An 18,722-nucleotide genomic window follows, 5' to 3' on the forward strand; every position below is an offset into this window, starting at 1 on the left:
GACTTGATCCATTGCCCTTTGCCAAATAGCCGGAGCCGATGCTACCCTGAACACCAGTCGGTTGTATTGATAGAGACCTTTATGAGTGTTGATCGTGAGGTATTGTTTCGAGGCTTCTTCTACCTCCATTTGCAAATACGCCTGGGCCAGATCAATTTTGGTGAAGCGTTTACCTCCAGATAGCGAGGCAAAAATATCCTCAATCCGTGGAAGCGGATATTGTACCGTGTGAAGGACTGGGTTCACTGTCACCTTGAAATCCCCACAGATGCGGACCTTCTTTGGTTCCCCAGGCGTATTACTCAACGAACTCTTCATTACAGGGACGATGGGTGTAGCCCACTCGCACCAGTCTACTTTGGACAGTACTCCTGAACGTTCCAACCCTTCCAGCTCTGCTTCAACGGCTGGTCGGATCGCATAAGGCACCGGTCTGGCCTTAAAAAACTTTGGACTTGCATTTTCCTCTATTTTAATCGTTGCTGTTATGCCTTTTAGTGTTCCGAGTCCCTCCTGGAACACTTCTTGTACGTCAGTTGGCATTTTTGACAGTTGTCCAGGTGTGGCGTCATCATCCTTTTTGGCCTCAACCTTCAGTGCCTGTATGGAATGCCAATCTAGTTGTATCTTCCGGATCCATTCACGTCCTAGTAGTGGTGGTCCTCCATCTGGCAATACATATAGGTCCATTTTAGGTATTTCCTGGCCTTTGTATATCACTTTCACCCTTATTTTTCCTTTGGGGTAGACTTTTTGCCCCGTGTACGTCTTCAAGACAATCTCTGTAGCTTCCAAGGTTTATATGTGGAAATAGCCGCTTGTAGTCCCTTTGGTTTATGACTGTTAGGGCTGATCCAGTGTCCAATTCCATTTTCACTTGGACTCCGTCTATCTTGAGTGTGGCCCAGATAGTCTGGTGATCCTCCATTTTGGTTACCTTATGTAGTTTCAGACAAACCAGCTCCTTGCTTCCGGTGTCTGTATCACTTCCCTGTTCGTCTGAACTACTGTCCATCACCTTATGTACCTTTTTGTACTTCTCCTGTGGAGATTTCTTGCTGTTGGTTTTCTTCCCTGACCTGCAGACTCTTGCTATGTGTCCTGTTTTTCCACACTGTCTGCACACTTGGTCCTTGAACCAACAATCCTTCTGATCGTGTGTTGTTCTGCCGCAGCGATAACACTTCCCTGCTCCATATGACATTTCATTGGTGCCGTATTCTTGCGGTCTCCGTTGTATCTCTGCAGCGCCCCGTGCGGCTGCTTCATGTGATACTGCCATGCTGAAAGCCTTGTCCAGCGTGAGATCCTTTTCTGATAGAAGCCGTTTCTGGGTTCCTTCACTTTGAAGCCCACACACAAACTTGTCCCTTAACGTATCTGATAGTCCCGCTCCAAACTGGCAGTGTTTCGATAACTTACGCAGTTCCGTTAAGTACTCAGCATTACTTTCATCTTTATGCTGGTTCCTTTTGTGGAACTGAAATCTTTCTGCTATCAGCAGCGGTGTGGGGCTTAAGTGGTCCTGTAGGATTTCTACTATGCTTTCGAAATTCTTCTCCACGGGCTTCTCTGGGGTTATCAGGTTTCGCAGTAAGCCATAAGTTTTTGCACCGATGGAATTTAACAAAACCAGTGCTTTCCTAGCATCTGGCACTTCATTCACCCTGCAGTACACCTCAATGCATTCCACATATGTCGCCCAATCTTCGACTTCATTGTCGAACACTGTGATACTGCCACTCTTCACCATACCTGGGTGTGATTTAACTGTCTAAAATGGCATCTCCCGCGCTCTCCCTTCTTCTCTGCTGGCACAAAATGGCGTCTCCTGCGCTTTCCTTCCTTCCCGCGCTCGCCCTTCTTCTCCACGGCTCAATGGCGTCTCCCGCGCTCTCCCTTCTTCTCCCCGCGGACGCGGTTCAGCCCTTGAGCCCTGGCTGTGCTCTGCGCGTTCTCCTGTGCGCCTTTCCCTTTGCCATCGCTCGGTCCTGAACCCGACTGCTGCTTTACCCTCTCTCTCTCTCTGCTTGTTTTTCCTCGACACCGCTCGGTTTTCAACCCCCGGCCGCGCCCTGTGCGCTTCACCCTCTCTCTTATCCCGTCGACGCTGCTCGGCTTTTCTACGCCGTCGGTCGGCTCCCGCCACCGCTGTCCGGGAAGGGTGTGCGCTGCACCTGTTGCCAGTCTGTTGCTGGATTGTCGTGGCTGGGGAACCAAGCCCGGCTCTCAACAGCCACTCCTGCAATGTTAACTTGCTGCCGGATGACTGGGTGGTTGCTCGTGGTCGACGCCTGTGCTTCTGGCCTCGACTTTCTTCCACCGTCCTCCCGGAGCGACTCCTTGACGGGAAATGCAGAGTTGCAGGCAGATTCAAATCGACCTCGTCACCACTGTTAGATCCGTGATTCTTTAAATAGGATGTTTCCCCAAGAACTACACGGAGGCTGTAACTTAACAATCAACAGGTGTTCACTGGAGTAGAGTAGTCTCAAGACTGGGGGTACAGAGGCAGGCGCAAGGCTTATATACAGGTGTGGTCACTGCCGGTACTACAGTATACAGGAGCTGTAGAAGTAGTTTTCTCTTAAAGGTACATACACTACAGAGGGGAACAATAGAAAGGCGTAGCCATTGGTTTTCCCTGAGAATGATGAGTGGCAGTAAAGGATTTTGATCCATCATATGAACATGTATCCAAAGCAGTCTGCTTGAGTGTAGTGAGTATGAAGCTCCACTCTATCCAGTCCAAGGTCTTTTCTGCAATTAGGAATAGCATTAGGACAACTGTGTTGTCCTGATGTGATAGTGCACAATATTGAACAGCAGACAGTTGTCTAGGTAGCAAATTTAAAACTGTACACACTTCTTCCAAATGTCCCCCTCCCCATGCTAACCAAATTTTTCTATCTGGTTCGTTCTGAAAAAAATTACTCCATCTTGAATCTAAAAAATAGGAAAAATAAGTGACTTCTGTGTTGCTCCCTGTTCTACAGACCAATCATGTCATGACTTCCCCAACAGTCATTCTCCTCCTTTAGAGAGGCACTCTCCTCTCTTTAAGCAACCCTAAAAATCAATTCACAAAGGCATTCCCCCCCAATTCACAGGTCACATCCTCCCTCTAACCATCTGCTCCAATTCATAAAGCCACTCTCTCCATCTAACTTCTTCCCCTCAGTTCACATCAGCACACTACTCCCTCTCCCCCTCAGGCACCCTTTGTTCCCGCAGTTGATGTTGGCACCTTTCATTTCCCTCCCTCAGTTCATGCTGGCATATTTGTCTCTCTTCCCCAGGTCATTCTGGCACTTTCTTTCCCCTTCTTTAGTACATGTTGGATCTTCCCGCTCCTTTTCTCAGTTCCTGCTGGCGCCTTGCATTTTCCTCCCCATCTCTCCCTCAGTTCATGCTGCACCTTTCTCCCATTCCATGCCCTTCCCACAGTTCATGCGCATCCTTCAGTTCCTGCGGACATCTTTCATTCCCCCCCCAAGATCATCCTGGTGCCTTTCACCTTCCCTCAGTGCCTGTTCCACTACACTTCCCCTCCACTCTCTGCACCACTCCAGTCCCAGGATGAAACACTGCTGTGGCCTGGAGATTGTAGGAGGAAGCAAAGACTAAGAGAAGGCAGGAGTGTGCAACAACATGCTTCCCCCAGTCTCATATAGAATCTACAGAATTTTTAATTTCAAAATTGGCACCATCTAACTACTACTCCTTGATTTCTCTCCTACTCTTTTCAACCTTGTGTTGTTCTTGCCTTTCACCTGGTTTCTCAGAAAAAGAAATATATTAAATTCAATACTTCAGCAATAAATATCAGAAAAGAATCACTGAGCTCTCCAGCTGAAGAACTGAAATGTGTATATTTTCCCTTTAGCCAATTAGGTTTTTGATCCATTCCAATGAAGGGTTACAGTCAAAACATTTATCTGTCTTTTCTCTTTACAGATGCTGATAAACCTGTGTATTTTCAGCATTTTTTGTTTCTGTTTCAGAATTCCAATATTTGCAAATTCTTTCTTTTAATTTGGACTTTTAATTTTTTCCACATATTTGAGTACTCAGTGCCAACTAATGTGTTCACAGTGAAATATTCAGCAGCTTAGTCCTAACACTCAAAACTGTGTCACAGTACCATAGAATCATAGAATGGTACAGCACAAAAGGAGGCCAATTGGCCCATCATGCCTGTGCCAGTTCTTTGAAAGAGCTATCCAATTAGTCCCATTCCTCTGCTCTTTCTCCATAGCCTTGCAGATTTTTCCCCTTCAAGTGTGTATCCAATTCCCTTTGAAAGTTATTATTGAATCTGCTTCCACCACCATTTCAGGCAGTGCATTCCAGATCATAACAACTCGCTGCATAAAACATTTTTTCCTCAGGTCACCACTGGTTCTTTTGCCAATCACCTTAAATCTGTGTGCTCTGGTTACCAACTCATCTGCCACTGGAAACAGTTTCTCTTTATTTACTCTATCAAAAACCTTCATGATTTTGAACACCTCTAGCAAATCTTCTCTTAACCATATCTGCTCTAAAAAGAACAACCCCAGCTTCTCTAGTCTCTCCAAATAACTGAAGTATTTCATCCCTCGTACCACGTGATGTCAAGAAATGGCTGAAGACACTGGATACTGCAAAGGCTATGGGCCCTGACAACATTCCGGCAATAGTACTGAAGACTTGTGCTCCAGAACTAGCTGCGCCCCCTAGCCAAGCTGTTCCAGTACAGCTACAACACTGGCATCTACCCGGCAATGTGGAAAATTGCCCAAGTATGGCCTGTCTACAAAAAGCAGGACAAATCCGACCCGGCCAATTACCGTCCCATCAGTCTACTCTCAATCATCAGCAAAGTGATGGAAGGTGTCGTCGACAGTGCTATCAAGTGGCACTTACTCAGCAATAACCTGCTAACTGACGCCCAGTTTGGGTTCCGCCAGGGCCACTCAGCTCCTGACCTCATTACAGCCTTGGTCCAAACATGGACAAAAGAGCTGAACTCAAGAGGTGAGGTGAGAGTGACTGCCCTTGACATCAAGGCAGCATTTGATCAAGTGTGGCATCAAGGAGCCCTAGCAAAACTGAAGTCAATGGGAATCAAGGGGAAAACTCTCCATTGGATGGAATCATACCTAGCACAAAGGAAGTTGGCTGTGGTTGTTGGAGGTCATTCATCTCAATCACATGACATCACTGCAGGAGTTCCTCAGGGCAGTGTCCTAGGCCCAACCATCTTCAGCTGTTTCATCAATGACCTTCCCTCCATCATAAGGTCAGAAGTGGGGATGTTCGCTGATGATTGCACACTGTTCAGCACCATTCAAGACTCGTCAGATACTGACGCAGTCCATGTCCATATGCAGCAAGACCTGGACAACATTCAGACTTGGGCTGACAAGTGGCAAGTAACATTCGCACCACACAAGTGCCAGGCAATGACCATCTCCAACAAGCGAGACTCTAACCATCTCCCCTGACATTCAATGGCATTACCATCACTGAATCCCCCACTATCAACATCCTGGGGGTTACCATTGACCAGAAACTGAACTGGACCAGCCATATAAATACTGTGGCTACAAGAGCAGGCCAGAGGCTGGGAATTCTGCGGCGAGTGTCTCACCTCCTGACTCCCCAAAGCCTTTCCACCATCTACAAGGCACAAGTCAGGAGTGTGATGGAATACTCTCCACTTGCCTGGATGAGTGCAGCTCCAACAACACTCAAGAAGCTCGACACCATTCAGGATAAAGCAGCCCGCTTGATTGGCACTCCACCCACCACCTTCAACATTCACTCCCTCCACCACCGGCGCACTGTGGCTACAGTATCTACCATCTACAAGATGCACTGCAGCAACTCGCCAAAGCTCCTTCAACAGCACCTTCCAAACCCGCGACCTCTACCACTTAGAAGGACAAGGGCAGCAGACGCATGGGAACATCACCACCTACAAGTTCCCCTCCAAGCCACACACCATCCTGACTTGGACCTGTATCGCCGTTCCTTCACTGTCGCTGGGCCAAAATCCTGGAACTCCCTTCCTAACAGCATTGTGGGTGTACCTACACCATATGGACTGCAGCGGTTCAAGAAGGTGGCTCACCACCATCTTCTCAAGGGCAATTAGGGATGGGCACTAAATGCAGGCCTAGCCAGCCAGCGACGCCCACATCCCATCAATGAATTTTTAAAAACAAAAAAAATCTCCTTTGGACCTTCTCCAAGGTCTTGAAATCCTTCCTAAAGGGTGGTGCCCAAAATTGGCCACAATACTTGGCCTAACCAGTGTTTTATAAAGGATTAGCATGACTTACTTGCTTTTGTACTCTTCCTCTATTTAGCCAAGGATCCTGTATGCCTTTTTAACAGCCTTCTCAACTTGTCCTGCCACCTTCAAAGACTTGTGTATGTATACCCCCAAGTCTCTCTCTTCCTGCACCGCCTTTAAAATTGTACCATTTATTTTATATTGCCTCCCCTCATTCTTCCTACCAAAAGGTATCACTTCACATTACTTTGCCTTAAATTTCATCTGCCTTCTCTGTGTCCATTTCACCAGTCTGTCTATGTCCTTCTGATGTCTGTTACTATCCTTCTCACTTTTTACTACATTTCTGAGTTTCATGTCATCCAGAAACTTTCAAATTATGCCCTGTATTCCCAAGTCCAGGTCATGAAGATATATCAAAAAGAGCAGTGGTCCCAACACCGACCCCTAGCGGACCACACTGCACACTTCCCTCCAGTCTGAAAAACAACCATTCGCCACTACTCTGCTTTCTGTCCCTTAGTCAATTTCGTATCCATGCAGCCACCGCACCTTTAATCCCACAGACTTCAATTTTACTAACAAGTCTATTATGTGGTACTTTATGAAAAGCCTTTTGAAAGTCCATATACACAACATCAACCGCACTATCCTCATCAACCCTCTCCATTACTTCATCAAAGAACTCAACCAAATTAGTCAAACATGATTTTCAAAACAAATGTTGGCTTTCATTTATTAACCCATATTTTTCCAAGTGCCAATTAATTTTGTCCCAGATTATTGTCACTAAAAGTTTCCCAACCACCAACATTAGGCTGACTGGCCTGTAGTTGCCAGGTTTATCCCACTCCCATTTTTGAACAGGGTGTAACATTTGCAATCTTGCAGTCCTTTGGCATCAGTCCCATATCTAAAGGGGATTGGAAGATTGTGGCCAGAGACTCCGGAATTTCCACCTTTACTTCCCTTAGCAACCTAGGATGCATCTCATCTGGACCGGGTGACTTTTTCTACTTTGAGCATTGCCAACCATTTAATTACCGCCTCTTTATCTATTTTTATCCTATCCAATTTCTCTACTACCTCCTTTACTGTGACATTGGCAGCATCCTCTTCTTTAGTGAAGACAGAAGCCAAGTACTCATTTAGTACTTCAGCCATGCCCTCTGTCTCCACAAGAAGATCTCCTTTTGGTCCCTAATCGGCCCCACCCTTCTTTTGACTACCCTTTTACTATTTATGTGTTTATAAAAGATTTTTAGGTTCCCTTTTATGTTACCCGCTAATTTATTCTCATACACTCTCTTTGCCCCTCTTATTTCCTTTTTCAGTTCTCCCTAAACTTTTTGTATTCAGCTTGGTTGTCTACTGAATTATGAACCTGACATTTATCATAAGTCTCCTTTTTCTGATCTTTTAAAAAAAAAATTATACTTTCCCACCCCCATATTTATTCCCTCTTCTCAGAGGCTGGTGTGGGAGCGGTGAGACCAGAGACCCAGTGAGTATTTAAACTCACTTTCACGGGCTTTTTCTTACAGAGGTGTACCAATTTCAGACCTGCGGCAGCGTTCCAGAGCCACGTCGCGATTCAAAACATGACGCGGGCAGGAGGGAGCAGCTGATTGGGTGAGTACGGCCAGGTTAGTTTGACAGTTAAGGTTCATAGTTTATAAAGTTTAGAAGGTCTTAATTTTTTGTGGTTATAGTTTCTAGTGCTAGTAACCAAGGGCCCTTTAGTATATCATTTAATTGGTGGTATTGATTTGATTTAAGTTAATTTGAATTAATTAAAGGGTAAGTCATGGCAGGAGAGCTCTGTGCCATGGTATGCTACTCCTGCACTATGTGGGAAATCAGGGACACTTCCTGTGTCCCTGACGACCATGTGCGCGGGAAGTGTATCCAGCTGCAGCTACTGACAGACCGCATTGTGGCGCTGGAGCTGCGAGTGGATACATACTTCAGCATTCGCGATGCTGAGGACATCGTGGATAGCACGTTTAGGGAGTTGGTCACACCGCAGGTAAAGGCTGCACAGGCAGGAAGAGAATGGGTGACCACCAGGCAGAGTAGTAGACGCAGGCAGGTAGTGCTGGGGTCCCCTGTGACCATCCACCTCTCAAACAGATATATCGCTTTGGATATTGTTGGGGAGGATGGCTTATCAGGGGAAGGCAGCAGCAGCCAACTTCCTGGCACTGTGGGTGGTTCTGCTGCACAGGACGGGAGGAAAAAGAGTGGGAGAGCTATAGTAATAGGGGATTCTATTGTAAGGGGAATAGATAGGCATTTCTGCGGCCGCAAACGTGACTCCAGGATGGTATGTTGCCTCCCTGGTGCAAGGGTCAAGGATGTCTCAGAGCAGCTGCAGAACATTTTGGAAGGGGAGGGTGAACAGCCAGTTGTCATGGTGCATATAGGTACCAACGATATAGGTAAAAATGGGATGAGGTCATAAAAGCTGAATATAGGGAGTTAGGAGGTAAATTAAAAAATAGGACCACAAGGGAAGTAATCTCAGGATTGCTACCAGTGCCACGTGCTAGTCAGAGTAGAAATAGAAAGATATTTCAGATGAATACGTGGCTAGAGGAATGGTGCAAGGGGGTGGGATTCAAATTCCTGGGACATTGGAACTGGTTCTGGAGGAGGTGGGGCCAGTACAAACCGGGCGGTTTGCGCCTGGGCAGGACTGGGACCGATGTCCTAGGGGGAGTGTTTGCTAGTGCTGTGGGGGAGGGTTTAAACTAAAATGGCAGGGGGTTGGGAACCTGAGCAGGGAGACAGAGGAAAGGGAAAGAAGGATAGAAGCAAAAGACAGGAAGGAGAAAAACAAAGGTGGCAGTCAGAGAAATCAAGGATTTAAATCAAACATGGCCACAGTAAATAATAATTCTAAAAGGTGTAAGAGTGTTAAAAAGCAAGCCTGAAGGCCTTGTGTCTTAATGCGAGGAGTATTCATAAGGTGGATGAATTAGCTGCACAAATAGAGGTAAACGGATATGATATGATTGGGATTTTGGAAACATGGCTCCAGGGTGACCAAGGCTGAGAGCTCAACATCCAGGGGTATTCAATATTCAGGAAAGATAGGCAAAAAGGAAAAGGAGGAGGGGTAGCATTGCTGGTTAAAGAGGGGATTAACACAATTGAAAGGAAGGATATTAGCTCTGATGATGTGGAATCTGTATGGGTAGAACTGAGAAATACCAAGGGGCAAAAAACGTTAGTGGGAGTGGTACACAGACCTCCAAACAGTAATGCGGAGGTTGGGGATGGCATTAAATGGGAAATTAGAGACGTGTGCAATAAGGGCACAGCAGTTATCATGGGTGACTTTAATCTACATATAGATTGGGCTAACCAAATTAGTAACAATACTGTGGAGGAGGAATTCCTGGAGTGTATACGGGATGGTTTCCTGGACCAATATGTCGAGGAACTAACTAGAGATCAGGTCATCTTAGACTGGGTATTATGTGTTGAGAAAGGATTAATTAGCAATCTTGTTGTGCAAGGCCCCTTGGGTTGGAGCGATCATAATATGATAGAATTCTTCATTAAGATGGAGAGTGAAGTAATTGACTCAGAGACTAGAGTCCTGAATTTAAATAAAGGAAACTACGATGGTATGAGGCGCGAGTTGGGTAGGATTGTTTGGGGAATGTCACTCAAAGGGTTGACGGTGGATAGGCAATGGCAAACATTCAAAGATCGCATGGATGAACTACAGAATTTGTTCATCCCTGTATGGCATAAAAATAAAACAAAAAAGGTGACCCAACCGTGGCTAACAAGGGAAATTAGGGATAGCATAAGATCCAAGGAGAGGACATATAAATTGGCCAGAAAAAGCAGTAAACCTGAGGATTGGGAGCAGTTTATGATTCAGCAAAGGAGGACAAAGGGATTAATAAAGAGGGGGGAAATAGAGTATGAGAGTAAGCTTTCAGGGAACATAAAAACTGACTGTAAAAGCTTTTATAGATATGTGAAGAGAAAAAGATTGGTGAAGTCAAGCGTAGGTCCCTTGCAGTCAGAATCAGGGGAATTTATAATGGGGAACAAAGAAATGGCAGCCCAATTAAATACATACTTTGGTTCTGTCTTCACAAAGGAGGACACAAATAACCTCCCAGAGATGTCGGGGAACATAGGGTCTGATGAAAGGGAGGAACTGAAAGAAATCAGTATTTGTAGGGAAATGGTGTTAGGGAAATTGACGGGATTGAAGGCCGATAAATCCCCAGGGCCTGATAATCTACATCCTAGGGTACTTAGGGAAGTGGCCCTAGAAATAGTAGATGCATTGCTGGTCATCTTCTAAAATTCGATAGACTCTGGAACAGTTCCCATGGATTGGAGGGTAGCTAATGTTACCCCACTATTCAAAAAAGGTGGGAGAGAGAACACGGGGAATTATAGACCGGTAAGCCTCACATCGGTAGTGGGGAAAATGCTAGAGTCCATTATAAAAGATGTAATAGCAGAGCACTTGGAAAACAGTGACAGGATCGGACAAAGTCAACATGGATTTACAAAAGGTAAATCGTGCTTGACTAATCTACTGGAACTTTTTGAGGATGTAACTGGTAGAATAGATAAGGGAGAACCAGTGGATGTGCTGTATTTGGACTTTCAGAAGGCTTTCGATAAGGTCCCGCATAAGAGATTAGCGTGTAAAGTTAAGGCACATGGGATTGGGGGCAAGGTACTGACTTGGCTAGAGAACTGGTTGGCAGACAGAAAGCAAAGAGTTGGAATAAACAGGTCTTTTTCCGAGTGGCAGGCAGTGACTAGTGGGGTACCACAGGGATCGGTCCTTGGTCCCCAGCTATTCACAATATATATTAATGATCAGGACGAGGGAACTAGATGTAATATCTCCAACTTTGCAGACGACACAAAGCTGGGTGGGCGTGTGTGCTGTGAGGAGAATTCCGAGAAACTCCAGTATGATTTGGACAGGTTGGGTGATTGGGCAGATGCATGGCAGATGCAGTATAATGTGGATAAATGCGAGGTTATCCACTTTGGTGGCAAAAACAGGAAGGCAGATTATTATCTGAACGGCAATAGATTGGGAGAAGGGGAAGTGCAATGAGACCTGGGTGTCCTTGTGCACCAGTCGCTGAAGGTAAGCATGCAGGTGCAGCAGGCGGTTAAGAAGGCAAATGGTATGTTGGCCTTTGTAGCGTGAGGGTTCGAGTACAGGAACAAGGATGTCTTGCTGCAGTTGTACAGGGCCTTGGTGAGACCACATCTTGAGTATTGTGTGCAGTTTTGGTCGCTTTATCTGAGGAAGGATGTTCTTGCCATGGAGGGAGTGCAGCGAAGATTCACCAGGCTGATACCTGGGATGGCAGGAATGACATATGAGGAGAGATTGGGTCGATTGGGCTTATACTCGCTGGAGTTTAGAAGAATGAGGGGGTCTCATTGAAACTTATAAAATTCTAACAGAACTTCTTATGTTCATTAATAAATAGACATTCTTATTATGAACACAGCTAGCTTTTGCTAGACACTTTTATTGAGCACATGTGGACTAGGTACAGTATCTGTAGAGGCTTCCATCTTGACTGCTGCCTTGTGGGTAGCCTAGTGCCTCATGGGTAATGTAGTCTTAATATACATACAGCTGGGTAGTGTAGTCTTATATACATACAGCTATATACAGCTCTACAGCTCCACCTAGTGTCCACTATAGAATGACATGTTATTGATCATTACATCCCCCTTTGAGGTTTAACAAAATCAATATCAATCAACTTTCAAGAAAACAATAAAGATAATATCAGTAACACTTTTGTTAGTGCTCGATAAACATAAACATTTTCAAAACAGTCAACACATTTTCAAAGCTTTACATTGTACTCAAAGATTAAGTCTATCAGGCTTTTTTACTTCACGTGTGGATCTTCTCAACACGGGTAAGTCTGATGTGTCTTCATGAGATTGTTCTGGCGGTGAATGACAAGATGCAGTTGCTGCATTGTCATCAATCTGCTCTTGAATAGTTCGAGGTCTCCTTGCCATCTTTGCTTGGGGAAGGTTTCAGTGTTTCCTTCACTCTTCATGCCATAACTCTCAATGTAGTCAATGCACTCTCGAAAAACTGCTGGCAGCTGGATCCCATCATACAGCATAGTCCTCTCAGCAGCCTCGGCTAATGGAACACCAAAGATTGGCCTGAGGGAAGAAGGAGTATCCACCGGAACTGCTTCCTGCTCTGGTGCAGGCTTCTTCTTTTTCTTTTTCTCTTTCCACTGCTTAACAACATCTGCTGCGGTTATATCTTTGGACTTTTTCTCCTTGTGTTTTTCCTCTTTGTGCTTTTCTTCCTTTGGCTTCTCTTTGACCTTAAAGTCTTTTTCTTTCTTCTTGGAGAAACTAGGCTTTTTGAAGACATGGATACCCTTTGGCCTTTTCATCCTTGATGGGCTCTCTGCTTCATCACCTGAGTCATCTGGTCTGCTTATGGCACAGTTTATACGGTAGACTCTCTTGACCAGTTCTAAGTCTTCACAAGCTTTGTCACCTAGTAGAGAATCGAGTCTTTCAGCCACAACAGAAAACATGAGATGATGCACTTTCTCTTTGACTGTCACTTTAAGTCTGCATACACCTAAGCTATCTATTTTCTGTCCATTATAGCTCTTCAGTAGTACTGACTTTTTCTGTATTTTGGGCTTTTCTTTCATATTTTTTATGTCACTCATACTGATTAAGTTTGCTTTTGCCCCAGTGTCCAGTTTCAATGTAACTAATGCTCCATTTATCTGCAGTGGGATCATCCACTTGTCCACTTTTACTGCATTGACTTTATGTTCAGCATTGTCCATTTCTGAGGGCTGCACATTTTCTGTATCTTTTTTGATATCGTCACATGACACCATTCCTACAAAAAATGTCTCACTTAAATCAGTGTCCTCAATCACATTAACTTGTTGCCCTTTCGTTGTTTTTACTTTTGAAAAGCATTGTTTGGCAAAGTGATTCTTTTCATTACACTTTGTGCACATTTTTCCAACCGCTGGGCATTGTCTTAACTGGTGTTTGTAACCACAGCGTTTACAATTTAAAATTTCATCCTCCGATTGTTTTTCATTTCTGTTCTGCCCACGTTTCTTCCCCTTATAGGACACAGCACCGACAGCAGCATTATCACTCATTACAATCGCATCATTATTGATTTCACTGAAAGTCTTCGCGTGCTTTCGCGCTAGCTCGCTGGCTTGGCATATTTTCACTGCATTTTCCAAATTTAGTTCGGTTTCTCTCAACAGACGTTCCCTGACTTTTTTATCATGAATACCAAACACAATCTGGTCACGAATCATGGATGATTTCAGCTCAGAGAAATTACATGTCTGTGCTTTCAGTTTCAGATCAGTTCTAAAGCTATCAAAAGTCTCATTTTGTTGCTGTGTCCAAGAACGGAAGATGTATCTTTCATACGTCTCATTCTTTTTGGGAGAGCAATGTGCATCAAATTTTTTTAGCACATCTTCTCATTTTTTTCTGTTCTCCTCTGGATTAAATACAAATGTATTAAATACCTCTATCGCCTGTGGGCCTGCAACCATAAGCAGCAACGCTATCTTCCTTGCGTCTGGCTTCGTACCGAATCCGATGGCTGCAATGTAGAGTTCGAATTGTTGTTTAAGAGTCTGCCAATTGTAGTCGATGTTTCCTGTGAGTTTCAAACGCTCTGGTGGCTTCAAATTCTCCATGTCGCTTTTCACAATTTTCAGCAGATCTTCACCACCCTGGTACCATCTTATGTTCATTAATAAATAGACATTCTTATTATGAATGCAGCTAGCTTTTGCTAGACACCTTTATTGAGCACATGTGGACTAGGTACAGTATCTGTAGAGGCTTCCATCTTGACTGCTGCCTTGTGGGTAGCCTAGTGCCTCATGGGTAATGTAGTCTTAATATACATACAGCTGGGTAGTGTAGTCTTATACATACAGCTATATACAGCTCTACGGCTCCACCTAGTGTCCACTATAGAATGACATGTTATTGATCATTACAGACTAGACAGACTAGATGCAGGAAGGATGTTCCCGATGGCCGGGGAGTCCAGAACCAGGGGTCACAGTCTAAGGATCAGGGGTAAGCCATTTAGGACAGAGATGAGGAGGAATTACTTCACCCAGAGAATGGTGAACCTGTGGAATTCTCTACCACACAAGGCAGTTGAGGCCAATTCATTAAATATATTCAAGAAGGAGTTAGATATATTTCTTAAGGCTAAAGGGATCAAGTGATATGGGGAGAAGGCAGGGACAGGGTACTGAATTTGGATGATCAGCCATGATCTCATTGAATGGCGGAGCAGGCTCGAGGGGCCGAATGGCCTACTCCTGCTCCTATCTTCTATGTTTCTATGTAAAACTAGTATAAGTGAGCATTATGATGATTCAACCTTGGAGAGTATCACAACTAAGCCTGATCCTGTCTTCACACTTTATAGCAGGGGATTCACTGGTTAGTAATCAGAAGGAGCATCCTTAGCTGATTTCCCAGATTTCTCATTCAGGAGCACCGATGCCAAATGCAGCACATCTACCTCTGCCAGGGCTGAAAGGAGCTAACTATGCACAGAGCAGATACTGAAGCTTAAGACTCTCCGGCCGCAAAATTTGGCACCTTAGCGCCAATAGTTAAGGCCGATTTGGAGAAAAAAATGACGGCCGCCTCGCTTCCACCCACTTCCAACACAGCCTGCACTGGTCCCCATCTTGGTGAGGGCGATAGCGCTGGTGGGACATGCGTGCACCGGCAGTATGCAGAGTAGGGAGATCGTGACATCAATCAGTGTGTAACACTAATTTGACGCATAACCAGCCATTTTGGTCGTTGCCGCTCCAATCAATGCCCTCTCCTAAACACACAAAGCTGTCCCTCCAATGATATCCCGAACTGTCTCCTCCAGCTGAGTCAGGTTCTGCAGCCGTACCTGCCCCCCACCTGTTAGCTGATGCTGGCGCCAGTTATGCGCCACCTTGGCCTGCAAGAGAAAGGGAAGTGAGTCTGGTGCAATGTGTTTGGGTGATGTACCTGTCATGGTTGAATAGCTGGCATTGTGTGCAAGGTGTGAGATGTGGGCATGAGGCTTGCAACAGTGGTAAGTGTGTGAGGGTGAGGTGAACCTATGATTGTGAGGTATGAGTGGTAATTGCTAGAGATTGTTGGTAGGTGAGTGATGGGGGTGTGGTGCATTGAGTGGTGTGTGAGGCTAGTGGTGCAATTGGTGGGATATGGCATTTGAAGATGCATTCACTGACCTTGACCACTCGTGTGAGGCCATTAAACTTCTTTTGGCACTGGATCCATGTCCTGGGGGAAAGACTGGTGGCCATGACCACTTCAGCAGTCTGCTCCCACTGCCTTCGTACAGTCTGTCTGGAGGACCTCCTGGCCCCCCGTGGGTAGAGGGCCTGTCTCTTCCTTTCGACCCCCTGTGCTACGGCCTCCTGTTCTGCATCCAAACTCCAAGTTGCCCTTTGTCTGCTCTGTTGTGCCATTGCTTTTTTCAGAAAGCACCTCCCCTTTAAGAAGTGCAGACAGCATTTCACTCTGCAGGCAAACTTTAAATAGAGATCACACTTCCCACGAAATTGGACCCCCTGCTAAGCGCTGAGCCAGCCAGCAGCGCGCTCAGCACTGGGCTCAGCACTTCAATCATGTTAATTAGCAGGCAGCACGAATTTCATGTGCTGCCTGAAATACCTTCAATGGGCGCGTGCAGATCATGCATCGCGATCCCCGCACCCATTTTCAGGCATTATCGAATTTAGCCCCCTCCAATTCTGTATGGCTTACTACCATATTGGCCCAGAAATTCGGGTCCGGGGCTTGCCGCGCGTGCAAGGCCCCGATATGCACTTACCCGACGCGCCGGCCGTTCACCTCCAGGGGCGCCTGGAATTCCAGTTTGAAAGAGAAGAATCCCGGGCAGCGTCTGACGTCACGCCGCCCAGGAGTGCAGCCAGCGCGAAGCCTGGAGCGCGCTGTGCAAGTGAGACACGCCCCTTGAGGTCTCAGTGTAATAGGACACGCCCCCAATGTTTCTCACAAGCTGCTAAGCATTTTTACATGCAAAGCAGCATTTTAAATAGGTTTTTGGTACTTTTATGAAGCTTTTGGTAACTTTTATAAACTTTTAAAAACGTTTACATTATTTTGAAGAATCTGAAGTAGTTTTAAACAGAATTAAAGCAATTTAAAGACTTTTAAAAGCCCTAAAAGAATTTTGTTTATTCCATTTATTTATTTAGCAATGTCGTCGTCATACGTGTCTTCACACTGTTCCCTTTGGGGAACTGTATGAAGTGGTGGAAGGATTTATGGCCGTGATAAATGCTCATTCCGTGACCGTAACCATCTTTGAACCAGCCATTAGGGTGGCTAGTCCTATGGCGGGAGGGTTTTACGGGCTCCCACAAGCTATACAAGGGGGGGGGGGGGGCCAACCACACCCACGGACGCAAATATCCCACTGGATGTCAACCCAGAATTTAGAGCCGGAGCTCCGACTCCACTTGCCGGGACTATCTGGAGCAGGGTTTGAAACCCTACCCCGTCTGGCCCAGCGGCAGGGATCCTACCGCTACGCCAAAGGCCCAATCCGATTAGCAACGTGAAATGGCTGGAATGAGCACAATTCACGGCATTAAAAGAACTCACAATTGAACTGATGATGACCTCAGCAATCTCCTCAACGAGGTGGAGGCGCAGCGCCTGCTCATCATTGGTAATGAGAAGTCAAATGCGCCGCAAAAAGGACAGATGATAGCTTGGTCTTTCAAGTGGCAGCATAGGGCTCCAGGCACGGGGAGGGAAATGGCGCAGGAAACGTATGGGTGTCACCTTTTGCGCGGAGTGGGCCTTTTGCGTAGCGGTAAGCATCCCCGCCGCTGGGCCAGAAGGAGTAGGGTTTCAAACCCCGCTCCAGACAGTCCCGGCAAGTGGAGTCGGATCTCCAACTATAAATTCTGGGTGGACATCCAGCGGGATACTTGCGTCCGCGGGTGTGGGTGGCCCCCCCCCCCCTCAGATGGGTTGTGGGAGCCCGTAAAACCCTCACGCCATAGGGCTAACCACCCTAATGGCTGGTATGAAGATGGTTATGGTCACGGAAGGAGTGTTAACGTGGCCAGAAATCCTTCCACCACTTCATACAGTTCCCGAAAGGGAACAGTGTGAGGATACGTACGACGATGACCTCTTGTGCAATGCACCTCCTTGAACCTTCAGTCGCAGATGCGAGGGGGCAAATCGTGCAATTGTTAAATTTTTCATTTTATTGACATGTAAAATGTTGGCCCAGTAATTCCCTTCCAAACGCGCGAGTACGGTCGGGGTACTTACGCGTCTGGCCGGAGGAAATGCCAGTTTTCAGCATGCACAGCGCATGCGGGGAAAACCGGCATTTCCTGTCCTCTGAACGAAGGGGTTCAGAGGCAGAACGCGTGCGACTGTACAGGCAGCGCGTGCGCAGTAAAATTCGCCGCTTTCATTCATGCTTTCAGTGAGGTCAAGTCCTTACAACTTACACATGAAAAAAGCATGGGTACAGTTGCTCCAGAGGCTGCGGAGGAAGATATTTCTTATCGTGGAGCTTCTGAAAGTATGTATGTCTGTATATATTCCTTTGCGTGTTATGTATATATTCCTTTACTTATGTGTATGAATGTATTATTTAATTATGACTTTCAGAGAAAGTAACTTATTGGAAAATCATAATTAAAAACATACATTCATACACATAAGTAAAGGAATATAAAACATACATGCATATACGTAAAGGAATATATGCGGACATACATACATAATTACTTATTACTGATGAAAAGTTTCTTTCTTAAAAGTGCTGGAAATGTTACATTACTCATTTTAGAACACTCATTTTCACATTCAATTCACACAGCCACAATTGCTCCTTCTACCTACCGTACTGAAAACCCGTTTAAAAAAAAAATTTTTAACTTTAAAACTTACTTAAAATTTCTTAAAATAACTTCCCTCCCTTTCCCAAACAAAAATATTGCCTTTCAGAAGCTCCACGATAAAATATATCTTCCTCCGCAGCCTTGGAACAACTTTACACATGCTTTTTTCAAGTGTAACTTGTAAGGACTTACCCTCACTGAATCCATGAATGAAATCGACGAAGTTCACTGCGCAAGCGCTGCCTGTGCAGTCGCACGCGCTGTGCCTCTGAACCCCTTCGTTCAGAGGACTGGAAATGCCGGCGTTCCCCGCATGCGCTGTGCATGCTGAACGCCGGCATTTCCAACGGCCAGATGCGTGAGTACCCAGACCGTACTCACACATTTGGACCCGAATTTCTGGCCCATTATTTACCCAGTAGGCCACCAGGAGAACTAAATCCATCTAACTTCTTCCCCCAAAT

The sequence above is a fragment of the Somniosus microcephalus genome, chromosome 1, assembly GCF_052327205.1.
Source record: "Somniosus microcephalus isolate GS21.2 chromosome 1, FLI_Smic_1.0, whole genome shotgun sequence".
NCBI classification, from domain to species: Eukaryota; Metazoa; Chordata; class Chondrichthyes; order Squaliformes; family Somniosidae; genus Somniosus; species Somniosus microcephalus.